The 19,047-nt window shown below is 37.3% G+C and overlaps 1 protein-coding gene and 1 long non-coding RNA gene across 5 annotated transcripts in view; both read right to left on the bottom strand.

Moving 5' to 3' along the window:
- Positions 1-9,492, bottom strand: part of LOC107707554 (uncharacterized) — a 14,531-nt gene extending 5,039 nt beyond the window's left edge. Inside the window, exon 1 of the long non-coding RNA XR_001636268.1 lies at positions 9,376-9,492. This is a non-coding gene — a long non-coding RNA (uncharacterized LOC107707554). The remainder of the gene's footprint in view (positions 1-9,375) is intronic.
- The window catches only part of LOC107707552 (serine/threonine-protein kinase BRSK2-like), a 228,694-nt gene that overhangs the window by 103,868 nt on the left and 105,779 nt on the right, over positions 1-19,047 (bottom strand). The gene's annotated exons all lie outside the window — the stretch shown is intronic.

The following is a 19,047-nucleotide window of genomic DNA, read 5'->3' as shown; positions in this document are numbered from 1 at the left end:
AATATATATATATATATATATATATATATATATTTTTTTTTTTCCAGACTGCTCCAGCTAATGCTCACGCTAATGTGCATGCTAATGTAAACAAACAGGCAATTTCTCTATCAAAATGGCTCTTTGGAAGAAGACAATGGAAGTGTGGCGTTACACGAGGGTTGTGAGGAATCAATAACAGGGTTCACAGTCTCACGAGGTGCTTGCAGCCATCAGGTTTCTTTCTCCACATGATCTGCGAGCATTATTTTGTTCCTCTCTACACGGCCTGTGAGGCTGGAAAGGGGCTTTCCCATAATGTTCCTCGCCTTCCTCCAGGTCCATAAGGTCGGTCCATAAGCTGGTTCATACTCACAGATGAGCTTTAACCTCTCATTGTGTGTGAGTAAATACACAGAATTTGCGCGTGCATGGATATGGCGTGTGTCGTGTGCCTCTGCGGGTGTGATCAGGGACTCCTGGTCCAGGCCAGCAGCAGATGTTTGCTGCTGAACAGATTAGCGCCAACAGCCCCAGAGGCTCTTTTGGACCGGTCGACATGCTTGTGTAACGGTGGTGACTGCAGTGGTTTGCCCATGCTGTGTCTCTTCCATTATTATCTTGTCGTTAATCAGGGCTGTACAGTGCGACATATATGTCACACGTGCTACGAAAAAACTGGTCTGTGCGATGAATAAATTTACCACTTTAGCACGCGTGCGATACGGTTTTGCATGTTCATAACAAAGCCGCTTAATAGTGTGAAGTGATTTCGTTGTGCTTGTTTGTGTGTGTGAGAGATTGATTATACTAGGGGTGTGCGATATGACTGAATTTTTGTTCGTAGACGATTAAAATGTCTCCACGATCTGCTTTTTCTAGAAATAGTATAGTATCGTGCTACAGCTCATATTATCAGCTGCATTTCTGGCGCCTCGGTCTGTATAATATACTGTACAATGCCACCTACATTCACTTCAAATGTTGAGTTATACTCACAGGACACTGCACCTATGCGCAATCACAAAAATACATTATTTGCATGTGCTTTAAAGCCTTGCCGGTTAAACATTTCATTCGCGTGCTGTTCTGACATGCGCTTTTTCTCAGCGCGTACATCTGAAGCACGTGCACTAAAGCCTGTCAAACAGCGCCTAATTACTGGACTAAGTTGTCTTTCGCGTCTGATTAATTTTGCGTCTAATACTGTCAAAAACACACAAGGTTTACATATAAACACAGTTGATTATGTCTAAAACATAGACTGTGGTCTAAAATGAAAGTAAACAGTTGAGAGAGAAACGGATGCGTGTAGCTCTTAAAGCGACAGTACTAAACATGCTGCCGACTGTTATTAAAGGAATAGTTCACCCAAAAATTTAATTTCCGTCATTATTTACTCACTCACATGTTGTCCCAAACCTGTATTAATTTCTTTCTTGTGCGGAACACAAAAGAAGATATTTTGAAGAATGTGGGTAACCAAACAGTAGCTGGTCATCATAATTGACTTTGATAGTAGGAAAAAATAATATGGAAGTAACTGGGGACCAACTGTTTGCTTACCCACATTCTTAAAAAAAAAAAAAAAAACATTTATGTTCAGCAGAAAAAAGAAACTCAAAGATAAAATAATGACAATGATTTTTATCTTTGCCCATGCCCTTTGGCCTAAATGTCTGCCATTTTTTTAATTTTATATTTTGTTGAGGTGTAAGAGGTGTTATGTTTCTGCACTCTTCCATTTTTATCAAATTAAGAAAAAACGTTGTCTAAAAACCATTTTTGTGATGGTTTGTATTTTTTGTGCTCTGTATGGAACATCAATGCCTGTTTAAGTGATGAACTCCATTACTTGTGTTTGTTTTCAGACATGATAACCTACGTTTTATACGTGTGCTACAACTGTTTGGCCTGTGCTACAAAACTTTCAACCTCTGTAGCACCAGTGCTATGTGCAAAAAAAAGTTAACGTACAGCCCTGCATTAATGCCATAATGTTACGCAACAACCACAGATTCCTCCATCAGGCCCAGCGAAGAATTCTACACATCATTAAATACAGTAACCATATTTGATGGATATTATTAATATTTGTGACACAGTAATATAAAAAAAAAAACAATATCAAGTGAACATTTGGCACTGACAAATAAGAGTGTCAATGTTGTTTTAGTATTTATATGCTATTATAGTTTTTATTAATATTTTGAATTAGCTTTTAATATATTTTCAGTTGTCATTTTATTTTTAGTTAAATTTTTTTAGTAATATATCAAAAACATTTCTAAATATATTTTTTAAGTTAAAGAGTAATTTTATACAAATGTTATAACTTAAACAAATAAAATCATTAAGTTTTAAGGAAGTCGCACCACATGACATTTTACAACCTAAACTAACTTTGCCTTGTCAAAAACATCTGTTCTGAAATAATTTATTCTGAAACTTTCTGATATTTGGGGGTTAGTGAGATAAAGCGAGAAAAATTAGGCAGATCATGTGATCACAAAATGGCCACCACCATGAGTGGGACCACCCTTACATAGAATAAAACCGCTTTTATTAGGCCACTGATAACACTCCATCTCATCATGCGAGTTGCATACTCTTGCATATATTTGGGATTTATCACATGTGGCGTCCTGAACATCACGTGGAATGTGTTCAGTGAATGCGGATGTGATTGCGATGCACACACTCCTCCGCGGCTTCATGAATGCACTTTGTTGTGTTGTTGCTGACGGAGGAGACTGTGTGCTTCCCGTGGCTTAAACTTCCAGACTCAAAGCACATCTCCTGCTTTTGAAGCTGTCAGAGAGCAGATCCACTGCACACATCTGTCTGGAGTAAAAACACTGCCGCTGGGGTTCGGAAGGACATTTCTAGAAGAAGACGATTTGGTTTTATTTCGCACCACACAGCTCCCTTGCGGTATGAGATAAACAAATGTATAAATATGGAAATATACATAGAACTCAATGGTTTAATATTCTAGCTATCTTCACCGAATAGGAATGATAAGAGAGCGCAGCCCGTCAGATCGGCTCCCCCACTGCGAAAGTGGTAAAATCCAGACGGAAACTTTTATTTATCCACCCTTTCATTCCGCTCATCCGTTTTCCACTCGTGGTAAGCCCTCCCTCTCTGCTGGAGATAAAGCTATCAGAGGATCGAGCGATCTTTAAACTCTGCAGAGCAGCGAGGAAACCAGGTGGAGAGGAGGCAGGGAGGCCTGCTGTCCGTGTGTGTGTGTGTGTGTGCGCGTGTGGGAGCCGCGCCGTCTTCTCGGCTGGATCGATGGACTGAGATACCATCTCCCACAGCTTGAGTCTCTCACAGCCTCATTTATCCTACACGAGTGTATGTGGCGCGCCGCAGTGGCCAAACAGCCCTACACGCCCTGAAAGACTATTACACGTCTCTGCTGGCTTCAGGGGCAAATGGAAAATGTTTGTGGTATTTTTTTGGTTTCTTTTATGAGGCAGAAACATTCTGGTGCAGATTCCAACAGATATTGGATTTGTTTACACTTTTTTTTATTACAGACTTTTTGTTTTTACTCTGAAATAAGGTTTACAAATATTAGTGATTTTTATTAATATTTTGAGTGTTATTATTTCAATCAATTTGAATTTTATTAATTTTTGAATATATACAGGTGCATCTCAAAAAATTAGAATATCATAAAAAAAGTTACATTTTTTTGTAACATTTCAAAAAGTGAAACTTTCATATATTCTACATTCATTACATGTAAAGTAAAACATTTTAAAAAAAACTTAATTTTGATGATTAGAGCTTACAGCTCATGAAAGTCAAAAATCCAGTATCTCAAAATATTCTAATATTTACATTTGAGTTTCATTAAATGACCATCCCAACAGAATAAATTCCGGGTATCTCTTGTTCTTTGAAACCACAATAATGGGGAAGACTGCTGACTTTGCAATGGTCCAGAAGACAATCTTTGACACCCTCCACAAAGAGGGTAAGTCACAGAAGGTCTTTACTGAAAGGGGTGGCTGTTCACAGAGTGCTGTATCAAAGCAAATTAAATGCAAAGTTGACTGGAAGGAAGAAACTTGGTAGGAAAAGGTGCACAAGCAACAGGGATGACCGCAAGCTTGAGAATACTGTCAAGCAAAGCCGATTCAAACACTTGGGAGAGCTTCACAAGGAGTGGACTGAAGCTGGAGTCAGTGCATCAAGAGTCACCAATAGTGTTGGGTCGTTCTTGAACGATTCGTTCATTTTGAACGAATCTTTAATGTGACTCGGTAAGAACGAGTCGTCTCGGGGAGTGATTTGTTCGGTCGCGCATGCGCAACATCCTATAGGTTCTGTTACTGGAATTAGTCAAGTAGTTCACCTGTTTCGAGTCTTTGGGTTTTCCGAGTCGTTTGTTCATCACGTGACAGCCCCATAAGTTTAACCAATGCAGTCTGAGCCGGAAAGAGACTTAATAATAATAACCAACTCTTTATTACCGTTGTTACAACATTCAGTGTTATGGAAAAGAACCATCATGACAGAAATTCACACATTTATAAACTGTAAGAAGTAAAAAGCTACAATTTGAGACCAGAAACGCATCACCTAACTGTAAGAGTAAATAATAATTATAATAATGATAATACTAATACTACTACTGCTACTACTATAGTTCATCTCGAGTCTTCGGGTTTTTCGAGTCGGTCGTTCATCACGTGACAGACCCATAAACCCAAACCCGAAGATTTGTCAGATAAGAGGTGGTGAGCTAATCATAGACTGAAGACCCAGGTAAACAATGAATTAATCTTTTCTGTTTCTTATAGCAGTTTTGTATTGTTTGTAGTGTGATCAACGTTTGCGTAAGTAGTAGACGTGTTAGGGAAGTAACACGTAACATTTTAATTATATTTTGTTAAAATGAACGAAATGACTCGAAAAAAGATTCGTTCATTTTGCTGAACGAGACTCAAAGGTCCGAGTCGGTAAAATGATCCGAACTTCCCATCACTAAGAGCCACAGGCTGATCGCTTCCATGCCACACCTCACTGATGCTGGAGTTTGTGCTAAAGGAGCCCCGACCAAGTACTGAGTGCATAAATGAACATACTTTTAAACAACTTGAACTTTTCTGTTTTGCAAATCCTTTTTTTGTTTGATTTTAGGAAATATTCTAATATTTTGAGATACTGGATTTTGGGCTTTCATGAGCTGTAAGCTCTAATCATCAAAATTAAAACAAAAAAACTTTTGAAATGTTTTACTTTACATGTAATGAATGAAACTTTTTCACGATATTCTAATTTTTTGAGATGCACTTATATATAGTCTTTCAAGTCTTTCAGTTCTGTACGCATGTGTACCAAACTGTGTACAAGTAAATTTTAAACTCCTAGTTTTATATATATATATCGGTATTTTAATGAATTGATTTTGATTCTTACATTTTATACCTTGCAATTCTGAGTTTATATCTCACAATTGTCTTTTTTTCCACCACAGAATAAAAAATAAAACATGTAATTGCGACTTTTTAAATCACACTATTCTGACGTTTTTCTCGCAATTGTGAGAAACAAACAACATATCTTGCAATACTGAGAAAAAAAATGCAGAATTGTAAGATAAAAAGTCGCACTTACTTTATTTATTTTATCCCATGGTGGAAAAAAGCTTCCATCATTATCCCTTAGGTATTTTTAAAATAGTTTAAAATAGTTTAATCTGAGTTCAGATATAATTATTGCATGACTTTAATAGCCATAATGAAAGCGACTATGGATAATTTACCTCAAATTTTGAAAAGAACTTAAAGGGAACAAGAACATTCAAACTGTGAGAAAAGTGTGTTCCATGACAAAGATTGTATCAGATTGTAATTTTTTTTTTTTGGCATTGATTATGTGTGCACATAAGAGCTTCGCCCACACACTCTTCTGACTTGCCATGATTTGTGATTGATTTTGTTGTGTCTTGTAGCTCTGTCACGTCTGGTGTTAACAGACTTTTTTGTCAATTGCTTGTTGCTGGAATCTTACTGCGTCACATCTGGTCAAAAATCACTGTAACACACTTATGCTTCTTTGCTTTTATAAACTGTGGCAACAGCAATATGATGCTTGTGTACTTAAAATGTTATTAAGACTCCAGTTACAACAAGAATGCAAGTGTAAGTGCTTGGCGAAATGGATTAGTCCTAAAAATTCCATAAGGAACCATAAAACTATTCTGGGACTTGGGACTATGAAACCAAACTATTAAATTCAAAATTCACAATATTTCTGCCAAGGATGACTCTTTTAACTAAACATTTATGGTTGCTGAGCAACGTAGCAACTTGGTGAATTAATATAAAGTGTGTGTTACACAATGGCTTTGTACGAGTCAGAACTATCCATTATATAATAGGCCTATACATTTCATAACAACTGCTCCTTTGAAAAGCTCCATTCTGAATACACATTTCTGAGACACTGAAGAATTCTTATGGTTTCTGAAAACCATTTGCGAAGTTGAACCATTGAGAACTACAAAATCCTTGTAAGTAAACGTCTGTGGATCTCACTGCTGAATGTTTCGATCACTTCATCCCTGCTTTCACACGTTCTCAGCTTTCTGTTCCTGTTAAGCACCTCATTACTGACTCAACACTGACATTTCAGCTAATCGGACAGAGTTTCACGAAAGGTTATATGGATGCAGCTTATGACTTTTTCGGCCTTTTTTTCAGTTTGTCAAACGTTTGATTCTTTCATGCATCGATAATGAATCTTATTTTTGATACCTCATGCAAACACTGTTAAATTGATTTCCTGGCTTGATACTCGATGTCCAGTTGAACAGAATGTGTTTAAAACACCAGCTTTGGCACGACGGGCCCAGTGCTATCAAATGCTGACAAGTTAATGCAAGCAATTACATTTAGCTACTTGGGCTGCCAATAAATTTTTTAGAGCAAAATCCATTTGATGCTTACAAGCGCAAGCCAAATTTAAAAATAAATTTTAAAAAAAAGTGGAAAATAAAAGAGAAATATTGGGACATTTTCTCTATGTCTAGAAGCTAAAATATTGGCTTTTTATCAAGTTGGTAGGTTGATTTTTATTAAAAAATAATAGATTACAACTTTTTTTCTTTTTGTTATATGACTGATTGTCAAGTAACTTAATATAAATATACATTTTAAAATATTTGATACTATATCCACTTATTTTAGCTGCTTTTCTAATTTTATATTATTTATAGTATGCGTATAGTATACTATGTATAGTAAAGTATATTATGTATGTACAGTATATTATGTATAGTATAACGTATGTGTATGTACCGTATATATTATTTTTTCTTCTCTCAAATTCAAGCTTCAAAAATAATTTTATTTACCAATAAATACTTACTGAAGATATTTATTTATTCTCAAAAATCATGACTGTCTCACCAATTTGGTGTCATTTCCACCAGAACAAACAATTTTGCCACTATTTAAAAAAATGTTGTACCGTGGATACAACAGTTTGAGTTAAAAGCTTGAGCAGAATTGAGAAATCTGATGTTTGAACAAAGAAAAACAATAATTCACAATCAAGCTGTTATTTTGTTAAATTATACAAAATGATTAAAATAATTGCGTGTATTTAGAATCTATGCTAGCTCTGAAATCAGCCAAGACAAAGGAACCAGACTTTTTGTTCAAAAAAATGTCGTTTCCACTACAAAATGAAACAATGGCACTGAGGTGTAAATGCTCAACACATTTCAGAGGGGGAAAAAATACATATTTCTCCTCTCATGCATGTATATACACTGTTTTACAGCATTAGCAGACAAATTACATGAACTAGTGAGAGTGTGAAGTGTGTTTTACACGATTCTCTGACAGACCTCAGGACCAAAAGAGCCCATAGCTGAAAAAAAAAAAAACCATCTTGTAGTTTCTGCTGCATCCCAGGTGAATTCTAGATGAGTTCCTTCAGAAGTCTTAGGAAAACAACCACGTTTCATGTCAGCTTTAATTAAAATTTTCCCAAACCTGGACTATTTTTGGTGCTTGTCAATGTGCTCTTGCCCTCGAGCCCTTCTACTCCGTGGACATTCATACATATTCACCACACATAAACAAGGTAATTACAAGCTCAAATTCCATTACAATTCACGAGGTCAACTTAAATCTGAATAACGAGTCGATGCGTACCGATTATTGTTGCCAAGTGCCTGAGGGGTTAGAATGGCTAAGCAAGGAAAGCTCGATCTCAGAGCTCAATAGAGCCCCGATATCAGCGTGCACATATGGTGCGGTGAAATTAATCAAGCGCTCCGAACTTCCCAATTTATTCTTCAACTTCATTTGTTTCTTTAATGGTGTTTTTGTTCCATTGTTCTGTGTGAGTTATTTACCACCATCACAAGGGCTTATGGGATACCGCGGTGATGTGCTTTCCTTAATGAGCTCTCAACAGCAACTTTCATGTGAGAATTAGATGACTTTCTTGGAATGAAGAGACGCTACATCAAGAGGGGTACAGGAAGTCAAACTCGCCTCTTTAATTGAAAACTCATTTCTAAGACTGCGAGAACCACAAGGGGAAGGATATTGGTTTTGCACAATGTCACAATCTGTCTTTCCTAACTCATTGTAAATGAATTAACAGGAGATTTTAATTAAAAGGTGATATAGAAGCCAATGAATTAAAAAACACAGGCAAACTCATAAAAGAATAACTTTTCTCGGATAAATCTCAGCAAGGCGAAGTATTCAAGTTTCCCCAAAATGTTGCTGATTTAAGGGTTTGAAAGCTCATGGTGCCTTGATTATTTTTCGCTTTTATGCAGTGAAGGTCATTAACATACATTGGCAGAAATTGTGAAGAAACTATCATCTTTGAAACACATAAGGCCACGAGTGGACTGGGGAATGGCGTGAGGGTGTGTGCATGCATTTGCATGCTTGTGGGTTTAATTGGGTCGAGTCTGGACGCTATGTGATAACCTCCTGCCGAGCAGAAAGAGCACATGTCAAAAATCCCTTCAACCTCTGAGTGGTCGAACGTGTTCAAAACAGACAGCGCCGTAGGAGGTCTCGCCCCACCTCATCGCAGTCTCTCCTTCAAAGGTAAGCCACACTTTCTGAAGCATTCGTGCTGAAGGTCATCCACTGACCGCTCCGTTGTCTGGAAATGTTGTTAACCAGCATAATTAATGCAGTGGTAGTTCTTCATATAAAGATAAGGCCTAAACCAAATTATTCTGTCAATATTGTTTGTCTATTGAGAAATATCCTTGGTCCAAGGCTTAACTCTGACACAAAGGAATTGGTATTTAAAGATTCTGTTTTCGTTGGTGAAAATTAAACCATCTCAACCCTCATTTGGAATTCAAACCAATTTGGGATTCAAAACAATAACCTTAAAGGGATAGTTTACCCAAAAATGAAAATTACCCCATGACTTACTCGCCCTCAAGCCTTCCTAGGGGTATAAGACTTTCTTCTTTCAGACAAATCAGAGTTGTATTAAAAATGTCCTGGCGCTTCCAAGCTTTATAATGGCAGTGAATGGCGGTTGATTTTTTTTAAAAGTGTGACCATCTATCATAAAAAGTGCTTCATACGGCTCCAGGGGGTTAATAAAGGCCTTCTGAAGTGAATCGATGCGTTTGTGTAAGAAAAATATCCATATTTAAAACTTTACAAAATGTAATCTCTACCTTCCGCTAACTGTCAGGGCGGTAAGAAGTGACGAACGCAGAAGCGCAGAGGAGAGAGCAAATCAAAACACCGGTCATGAATCAGAAGTACAAAAAGAAGAATTCGTAATGAAAAATGTCAGAGGATTTTGCTTTAAGCCAAGAGGAGACTGGTCTTCCTTAACTGTAAACAAAACTTGGTTCTGGCGAGAATAGCATATTTTCACCGGAGCTTACACTACACCTACGTCATCCGCTGGAACGCCACTCTCTTGCGAATGTGTGTACAACAATTAGCGGAAGCTAGAGATTGCAGTTTATAAAGTTTTAAATATGGATTTTTTTTTTACACAAATGCATTGATAAACTTCAGAAGGCCTTTATTAACCCCTGGAGCCATGTGGAGCACTTTTATAATGGATGGATGCACTTTTTTGGACTTCAAAATCTCAATGCCCATTCACTGTCATTATAAATCTTGGAAGAGCCAGGACATTTTTAATATAACTCTGATCATATTCGTCTGAAAGAAGAAAGTCATATACACCTAGGATTTTTGGGTGAACTATCCCTTTAAACCATCTCAACCTACAATTGGAATTTTGGGAATCGAACCTATAACCTTAAGCATTGTTAGCGGGAAGCTCTAGCTGAATCCTTTTCATATTCATAAACCCTACCATGATGATACATTGACAGTATTAGTTACAAAAGGTTCCTTTTAAGTCCCTTATTACTGATTGTGTTCGTATGATTTTGGTTTACTTTCTCTCGGCCACAAGTCACGCCACATGCAGACAGTGATCAGAGAGACAATATTCCCAAAGGAAGTGCATGGATGGATGGTTTGCCAGGACAGACAGCAGAATGTACCAGCAGACAGATGGCTAGATGGATGGATACTCTGTAAAATCAATATTTCATACAACAACAGAATCACTTTCAGTAAGCTAACTAGACATTTTTCAAAATCCATTCCATTGCACCATCAGCATTACTAAATACTCAGTCAGGCAAGAGGTGTAAATAAATAACCTGCAATTCGAAATCTGCTCAGATCAGCTACAAAATTAATACAACATGAGAGAGCATATAGCCTTACAAGTTAGAATACATCACTGATAAATAAAAGATGCTGGTGTAGGTAAAAATGGCAGCCACAACTGTCAGACTGTCAGAATGGCTGTGAAAGATGCAACTGAATGTCATTTTCCTTCCCGGTTGTTTATCGTCATCAAATCGTCAAAAATTCCCAGTCCTCAACAGAGGGAGGGATGGAGGGACAGCTTGGGTGGAAGTAATTACTGTTGCAGTCATTGTTGGGGCCCTTGACAGTTCCCTCTGGAGGGGCGCTTCATTTTAGTACGGCCCTACTGTACCACCTCAATCTATGCAGGCACTGCAGCTGGCTTATTATCTCAGCATCTACTGCATGCTAATGAACCAACCTGAGAATTCCTATTAGCCTCCCTCTCTGTTTCTCTTCTTTCCAAAGGATGGACAATGCAAAGAAAGAGAGTACATATAGTTTTTACATATAGCCTTTTTCCACCTGTTACGTCTTATGTACATATGACCAATCTAGATTTTAGAGCGGTGGTTCCAAAACACTAGCAACTGCACATTTTGCATGTGTCCTTAGTCTGACACACCCATTTCAGGTCATGGGCTGTGTCCAAAAATCACCCGCAATACCCTTAAATAGGGCACTATTTGAGGAGACAACCATTCGCACTGGTGTCCAAAACCATAGTGGACACTATCGAGTGCACTCATTTGATCAAATAATGCACCGTAATTACAAGCGTACAACCGCTGTACACTCAACTGCTAGAGAACACCCATAATGCACTGTGAGCGTCGTGTCGAATGAATTTCTGCATCTCGCCAGAAGATGGCGTGTGTAGCCGAATCATACATTCATCCATTTTCCAAACTGCTGGTCCAATGTGGGTACAGCATGATATCATACAGGTATAAATTTCTTAACTGACTATTAAATGGTTTTATTAAGGTTTATGCATGCTGGTTTCCCTGACAGAGATCAAAATCATTTTTTGCATTACTACTGGTGCTGCCAGTTTGCTACATTTCAAATGATTATTTAACAGCAAGCACAAACTATTTGAAAGCAGCAGTCCTTCCAGTGCACTCAGTGTCCAAATTTGCTCACTTGTTTTCATTCAATCCTTCAAACTGGAATATATCAGTGGACTAATGTAGGGACTAGTGATTGAGGGTATAGGGGGCGACTTCGAACGCAGCCATGGAGTCTCTACTAATGAGTTGATGAGATGAATCAGGTGTGTTTGATTAAGGAGACATGCAAACTGAGCAGTGTTGTGATGGAACCTCTGTTTTAGAGTATAGAGTATAATCCACCAACCATGAATGTGTTTGACAAAAGCATGCTCGGCCTGCTTTGTGATACTCCACCTGTCCTACAGACCACTGTCTGGAGTTGTCATCTTTATTCCCTGTTGGTATATTTCTGGTGGATAAGGGCATGTCAGACCTATGTAGACCACTTGTGCACCTCTGTTTATCACCTGATTGTCTCAGCAAAAATCTTACAAAAGAACAACACAGACACATGAGTTCCATGAATCCCAGTGAGTGGTTTCTGCTTTTTATTCCCATCACTATTTTCTGGCCTTTCTGAATAGAATTGATTCTGCTAACAAGGGGTTGGGACCTATGTTCTTCGTAACTTCTCAAACTGAGGAAGCAGTTCTCTCTCCAGAGACAGCAGTTAAGGCAGGGGTGTCCAAGCCTACTCCTGGAGGGCTAATGTCCTGCAGAGTTCAGCTCCAACCTGCCCCAACACACTTGCCTAGAAGTTGGTCTTCTTGAAGATCTTGATTAATTGGTTCAAGTGTGTTTCATTTGGATTGGAGCTAAACTCTGAAGTACAGTGGCCCTCCAGAAGCAAGATTGGACACCCATGAATTAGAGGAACTCAACAACCATTTGAAGACTTCCTTTAGGAAAGACCTTACCTGCAACAAACACCTAGAAGAGTCCTTGCCATCTACCAGCTTGTCAGCTGACTACATTAAGTCTGCCCTTAGTACTTATCGTCCTCCTTCGTGTCCACACTTCGGTGAAATTATGCTACATACATAGACTGTTGGATAGTTGTCCACTAAAGTCTGCAACAGCGCCATCTTCATAAAGTGTGGATGGAGTGTGCATCAAGTTAGGTTGGGACCCATATGACAAGTGGAACCCCTATGTACTTCACATACAAGATTCAAGTGAAGGCCACATAACCACAAGTCCACATAAAGTGTGGCATCTGGGACAGGGCCATAAGAGTTCAGAACGATGCAACTGGAAACCCTCGAAGAGTATGAGTACAAAGTCATTTGTATTCATATTAAGTTGTACCAAAATCATGATACAACACAAGACTATAAAGAAGATGCTGGAGGATGCTTAAGGCTTGGTTCTGATGATGAGAAATCTTCATCTAACCTACAAGCAAGTGTAATCTGGTATAAGTATAATGCAGTATAAGTATAATGCAATAAGTGTAATGCAGGCTTTATCCAGGTAATCACCGTAGGATGTTACCAGAGTAACTGGAACCTTGAATGATGGTGCAGATCTTGTTAGCATGGCAGTTAATCTTGTGGTTGGTAGATCTGTTCATATGATCTTTCCAGCTGCCTTCACAATCTCCCAGGAGAACCGTGTATCCTTAGCATTTGTATTGCCAAACCATATTGCAATGCAGCCAAACAGGATTTCTACGGTCCTGTGATTATGGGTTAAGGGTTACAGGTGCTCATGTTCAGGGTTTATGCAAGGTCAAATTGGCTTCCGAGGAATCACAAGGAGGATAATCTCAATATGGTACCAGACGTTCCCCATCGCTGTTTGCAATCTGAAATCCGGGGATTTTAGAGATTATTCTGTTCATATGGGAAATAACCAATCCTTCAGGGTATTTCCTGACAACAATGGCAAGGGGGACTTCTACCTTGCTGTGAATGTCATTGTTCATCCACAGGTCACCCATAAAGATGAATTCTTCTCTGGAGAACACAGCCATCCGGGAAGAATTCAATGTAGTTTGTGACATTACACACATATTAACCAAGGTCATGAGTTTCGCCTTTGACTACGCTTTTTTCTTAGCTAGTCTGCAAGTCTGCTGGTGGGTGTTTATGGGTGAGAAAGAGCAAGTATGTGTGTGAGAGAAACAGAGAGAGAGAGAGAGAGAGAGAGAGAGAGAGAGAGAAATATTCCACTCGTTTTCCCACCAGGGGTAGACAGACATCTGTTCTACACTACTTTAGGGGCCTTTTATACTGATGTTTGCCTGTCACATTGAACAGGGCCTAAGGAACAATTACATGGCGTGAATTGTAACACACACACACACACACACACACACACACACACACACACAGTCTCAGCTTGCTATTATATTATTGTCTAATGCTTTGAATAAACCTCAGAACACTGTGAGGTCCATCATGGGCAAACTGAAAAAAAAAAGTGGAACACATTTGAATTTCACCAGATTGACTAACCCAACAAATCTAAATGTTCAAAAAATTTCCAAAATGTAGGCAACAAAATGTAGGCAACATCAGGACAGAAATGGGAGAAACTTTGCATATAAAAACATACTTCATAAATCACATCTCAGCTGGAGTTTGCCCACAGGCATGTGAGTGAATCAACAACCTGGAGGACGACTGCACGGTCTGTTGAGACCAAAACATAACTTCAAATGCAAACCATCTTATTGCTAAAGCTAATGTTAGCCACAAATCAAATAAGATTCATCTAAAAGTGAATGTTTTTCTACACAGAAACATGGAGGTAGGGCATGCAAAGCTCAAAAAGAAAAATAAATATACCTATGATCAGAGAAATCCTGTATTTGTGTCTCATCCCTCTATTCCTACAGTTTGTTGAGAGATAGTTCACCCAAAATGAACACACTATCATCATTTACTTTCCTTCATTTCATTCCAAACTTGTATGCATTTCTTTGTTCTGGGAAACACAAAAGAAAACATTTTCATTTTAAAAAAGTCAAAGAGGTCCAACGTTAATTTGGACCCCAATTACTTTAATTGTGTGGACAAAAACGGTTAAAATGTTCTTCAAAATATCTTCTTTTATAAAGAAAGAACCTCACAGAGGTTTGGAACAATATGACGGAGAGTAAATAATGACAGATTTCTTGTGTCTACTGTCTTCAAAAGATGCCATTAAACTGTAAAAGCGTACAAAAATGATATTTAAAAAAATAGAATGTGGAACGACAGAGAACGGTAAGGAGAAAAGCATCCCAAAAAAGAGCATTGAAACCTAGAGGGGTTGAATAAAAAAGCACAACAACTTGAAAAGAATCAAATAATTAATACATAAATTATTATTAATAAGCTGCTATATTTAACAGCCCATATATGCAGCCTGCAAATTTGTTTATGTGTTTGTTTGTTTGTTTACAGGTGCCAAAATAACAGTAGTGGGTGGAACACAGTAGGGGGTTTGTGGTATCACTATGCACACTTTCATTAATTAGAAAACACATTTCATAACCAAGTTATTGCTACTTCACCCCCCAAAGGGGAAATTACTTGGTGCCGAATGCAAGAGGGGTTTAGCATGCCTCCTCATATTGCATAACCAAATACATTACATAAAGTATTTCTGCAATAATCCTTGCAGCATTATCACAGCCCCAGCTGAATACAAGAGGTCTCGCTGGTGTTTTAGACATTGGAAAAAAACTTAAAAGGACAAAAAATAAAAAATGCAATTTAGTGCATGGTTGATAACTTCGACAATCGCAAACACTGCTAGTTATGGATGAAAATTGTAATAAATTTAACAATTCTGGTACAGACTTCACTTAACGGTTCCATGAACAGAATTTACAACAATATTTGGTCCAAACTATATACTTAAGAATTATGTCTGACACAACTGATACTACTTTTTGGTAGTAGTTTTTTTTTTTTAGTTTTGGTACTCTTTTTGATCTTTTTTGTACTAAATCTTATTACAACAAAACTAAATCTGCATATTTAAATACATACAGAACAACTAGTCAGAATTTTGCTTATTGAATTTAAGTCCCACAGGCTTGAAGTACACATAACACAATCACTGATTCAGACTGATTCAAACTAAAAGAACTTCTAAATCAGTGTTGGGGGTAGCACATTACAAGTAACGAGTTACGCAAACAGATTACTTTTTCAACATACTAGTAAAGTGACCAGTGTTGTGGGTAGCGCATTACAAGTAACGTGAGTTACGCAACCAGATTACTTTTTCCAAGTAACTAGTAAAGTAACCAGTGTTTGGGGTAGCGCATTACAAGTAACGTGAGTTACGCAACCAGATTACTTTTTCCAAGTAACTAGTAAAGTAACCAGTGTTTGGGGTAGCGCATTACAAGTAACGTGAGTTACGCAACCAGATTACTTTTTCAAGTAACTAGTAAAGTAACCAGTGTTGTCAAGTAATGCATTACCTTTTAATTTACAAGAAATCATCGGAGTTAGTTTTTCAAATAAGTAATGCCAGTTGAGAGAAATCAGAACAAGTGCAGTGGCGTTGTGTGCGCTGTGTAAACATGGTGATTACTGTAATTCTAAAATAAATGTGAGCATGCATTTACTCATCTCACTTGCACAAATACAGATTCAGTTTTTATTGCTGAAGAGAGAAAAATGAGCTTAACCCAGATAAGAAAAAGTAACGCAAAAGTAACATAATGCATTATTCTTCATAAAAAGTAATGCAATTAGTTACTTTTTAGGGAGTAACGCAATATTTTAATGCATTACTTTTAAAAGTAACTTTCTTCAACACTGTTCAAGACTGATTCTTTTCACCAATTCACTAAAAAGAGTCATTGGTTTTTGAATCAGACTACCCTGGCTGCATTGTTTGGAAACCCTAATAATACAGTCAGAGTAGTGTACATTATCTGTCCAAACTGGTGGAAGAATGTATGTTCAAGAACCGTTAAAGTTAACTTTTTATTTAAAAAATATAAATAAATAAAACATCTCTGAATAAGAGCCAGATCTTGGTTCCAAACCCTACAGAGGGTGTCAGTTTCAAACTTCATTTGATAAGTCAAATCTCCCTGAACACTTGCTGGCACTGAGCAGATCAGAGTGTATCTAGATGATTCACCGTCTTTATGGATTTCAAAGCTGCTGAGCTACACCAGTCCGGCTTAGAGGCTCAGATAGCGAGCCATCGTAAATCACACACAAGCAAATGATGACATGGCTTTAGTATATCATGTTAATGTCTGTGAATCTGTCTTACAAGCGCAGAACAAATCATGGAAGTGATTACAACTTGCGTCTTGCTGGCGCAACACATTTCAGGTGCCTACAGGAATCGCTCAAAGTGATGACACGAGAGAGTGTGGATTAATGGCAGTTACGTTGTGCATTTGTAAGAGGTGCATGAATGATACCTAAACATAAAATTTAAGCCAAACTTAACCAACATCACACAAGAGCAAGAGGGCGGTTGTACTGAATGTCAGCACAGCTGAGATTTGATTTTAAATAGATAGTTCATCCAAAAATAGAAATCTGTCATCATTTATTCACCCTCATTTCGTTCCAAGCCCACAAGACTTTGGTTAATCTTCGAAACAAAAATTTTGATGAAACATCTATTGAAAGTCCATGCAATCGAAACGTTTTCTTTTCGGGTGAACTATCCCTTTACGCATGAGTCCCGAAAACAGCAAAATTGTGAGTTTGATATTGCTTTAAAACAACTTATATATATATATATTAAAAAAGTGAAATAGTGATTAATTAAAATTTCAGGTTCAAAGATAAATTTTGTCAAGAAAAATAAACCAATAAATAAATGTCAACATCTATTTTAAAACAAATGTGCCATGTTCTTAGAAATGTATTTTTAAGTTCATGCTGGTTTCATAGGATTTAGATTTTTAAATAAATAATTATATTTAATGACTCAAACAATGTCATTTGGTGTAACCAAGAAAAACAGCAACATCATGTTTTCCTGTATACATTTTAATTATTCCCAAAAAGGTTTGTAAATATATTTTCAAATAAAAAAATTTATTTCATTTTTTTTTTTAATATTATCAATTATTTACTAAATATAATTAAGTTAATCATCAACTTTGCCATACCATAAAAATGACAAACTAACTTTATTACTTTATTAGTCGAACCACATGCCTTTCCAAACATTTTTCCAATATTTAAAAAAATGTTTTTAGATTTATTTTAAAATTATGACAAAAATAATAAAAATAAATTATGATTTACTTTAAAATTATGCCATACTACTTTTCTTTTGAAGGATTTCAATCGTTTGTTTTTTCTTCATTATTATATAAGGACAGTTGTATCACCCTGACATATTTACTGTTTGTCCCCCAAAAAACATTCAAATGAATTTTAATTCAGATATTATCAACATGTAGATATCGGTAACATGTGAATATGCGTATTCAAGACAATGTTTGAATGTTTTTTTCATTGAGCCAGAGACACTATTTGGCCATTCAAATTAGCACATTCATTTTTGCACAATATTAGACGTGTGTAAATATGTTTATGCATGCTGACTGCTCGCATAGGATTAAAAAGTCATGAAATATGCCAAAGCAAAATGCCAAACACATGTCAAATATTAGTGGCGTGAGATGCATCAGAAAAGCAGCAGATGTCAGTCACGGGTCTGAAGCATGGGGAATCTCTCCTCAATGGATGGATGGATAGAAGGATTGATGGATGGGGGCAGGCAGAGGTTTAGTAGGACTGAGAAGTTTCAGCACAGCACTGCATGACAGAACCAAACATGAAGGAAGAGTGATGGAAGCTGTTGAAGGTGTAATTGAAGAGCCGTGTTCAGCAGCTCCGGACTTCCTAGATCACCTCACTGAGATGTGAAGGGAACCGCTGCGAGGAAACACACCTGCCAACATCAACACCCTCACTGACAATCTATCCATACACACCTGCATCAAGCCTGATTCGCCAAAAGCTGCACTGAAAAATAAAGATTCTTGGCATTGATGGTCCCATGAAGAACCTTTAACATCCACAGAATTTACACTAAGTGCAAATAGCAATGGATTCTATTTACACTATGAAAATGGCAGGATTTTCTGCTATTTATGCTGCTTAATGCAAATAGTGTCAATTATCTGCACCTCAGTGTGGTAGTACATTATAAAACAGTATGCAATAATAATGTATTGAGTGTAAATTATCATTTTAATTCAAATGATTAAATGGATGCCACCTTATTGGAACAAGAAAGCACTCCCTACACCTACCCTAACTTTACCCGATACTTTATTTTCAACTTTTTGATTATTTCCTTCATTTTTATTAAAAATAAAT

Source organism: Sinocyclocheilus rhinocerous, unplaced genomic scaffold (assembly GCF_001515625.1).
Source record: "Sinocyclocheilus rhinocerous isolate Xijiao unplaced genomic scaffold, SAMN03320098_v1.1 scaffold1376, whole genome shotgun sequence".
Lineage (NCBI taxonomy): Eukaryota > Metazoa > Chordata > Actinopteri > Cypriniformes > Cyprinidae > Sinocyclocheilus > Sinocyclocheilus rhinocerous.
Note: the sequence above shows the minus strand (reverse complement) of the source record. Positions and strands in the feature narration are given on the sequence as shown.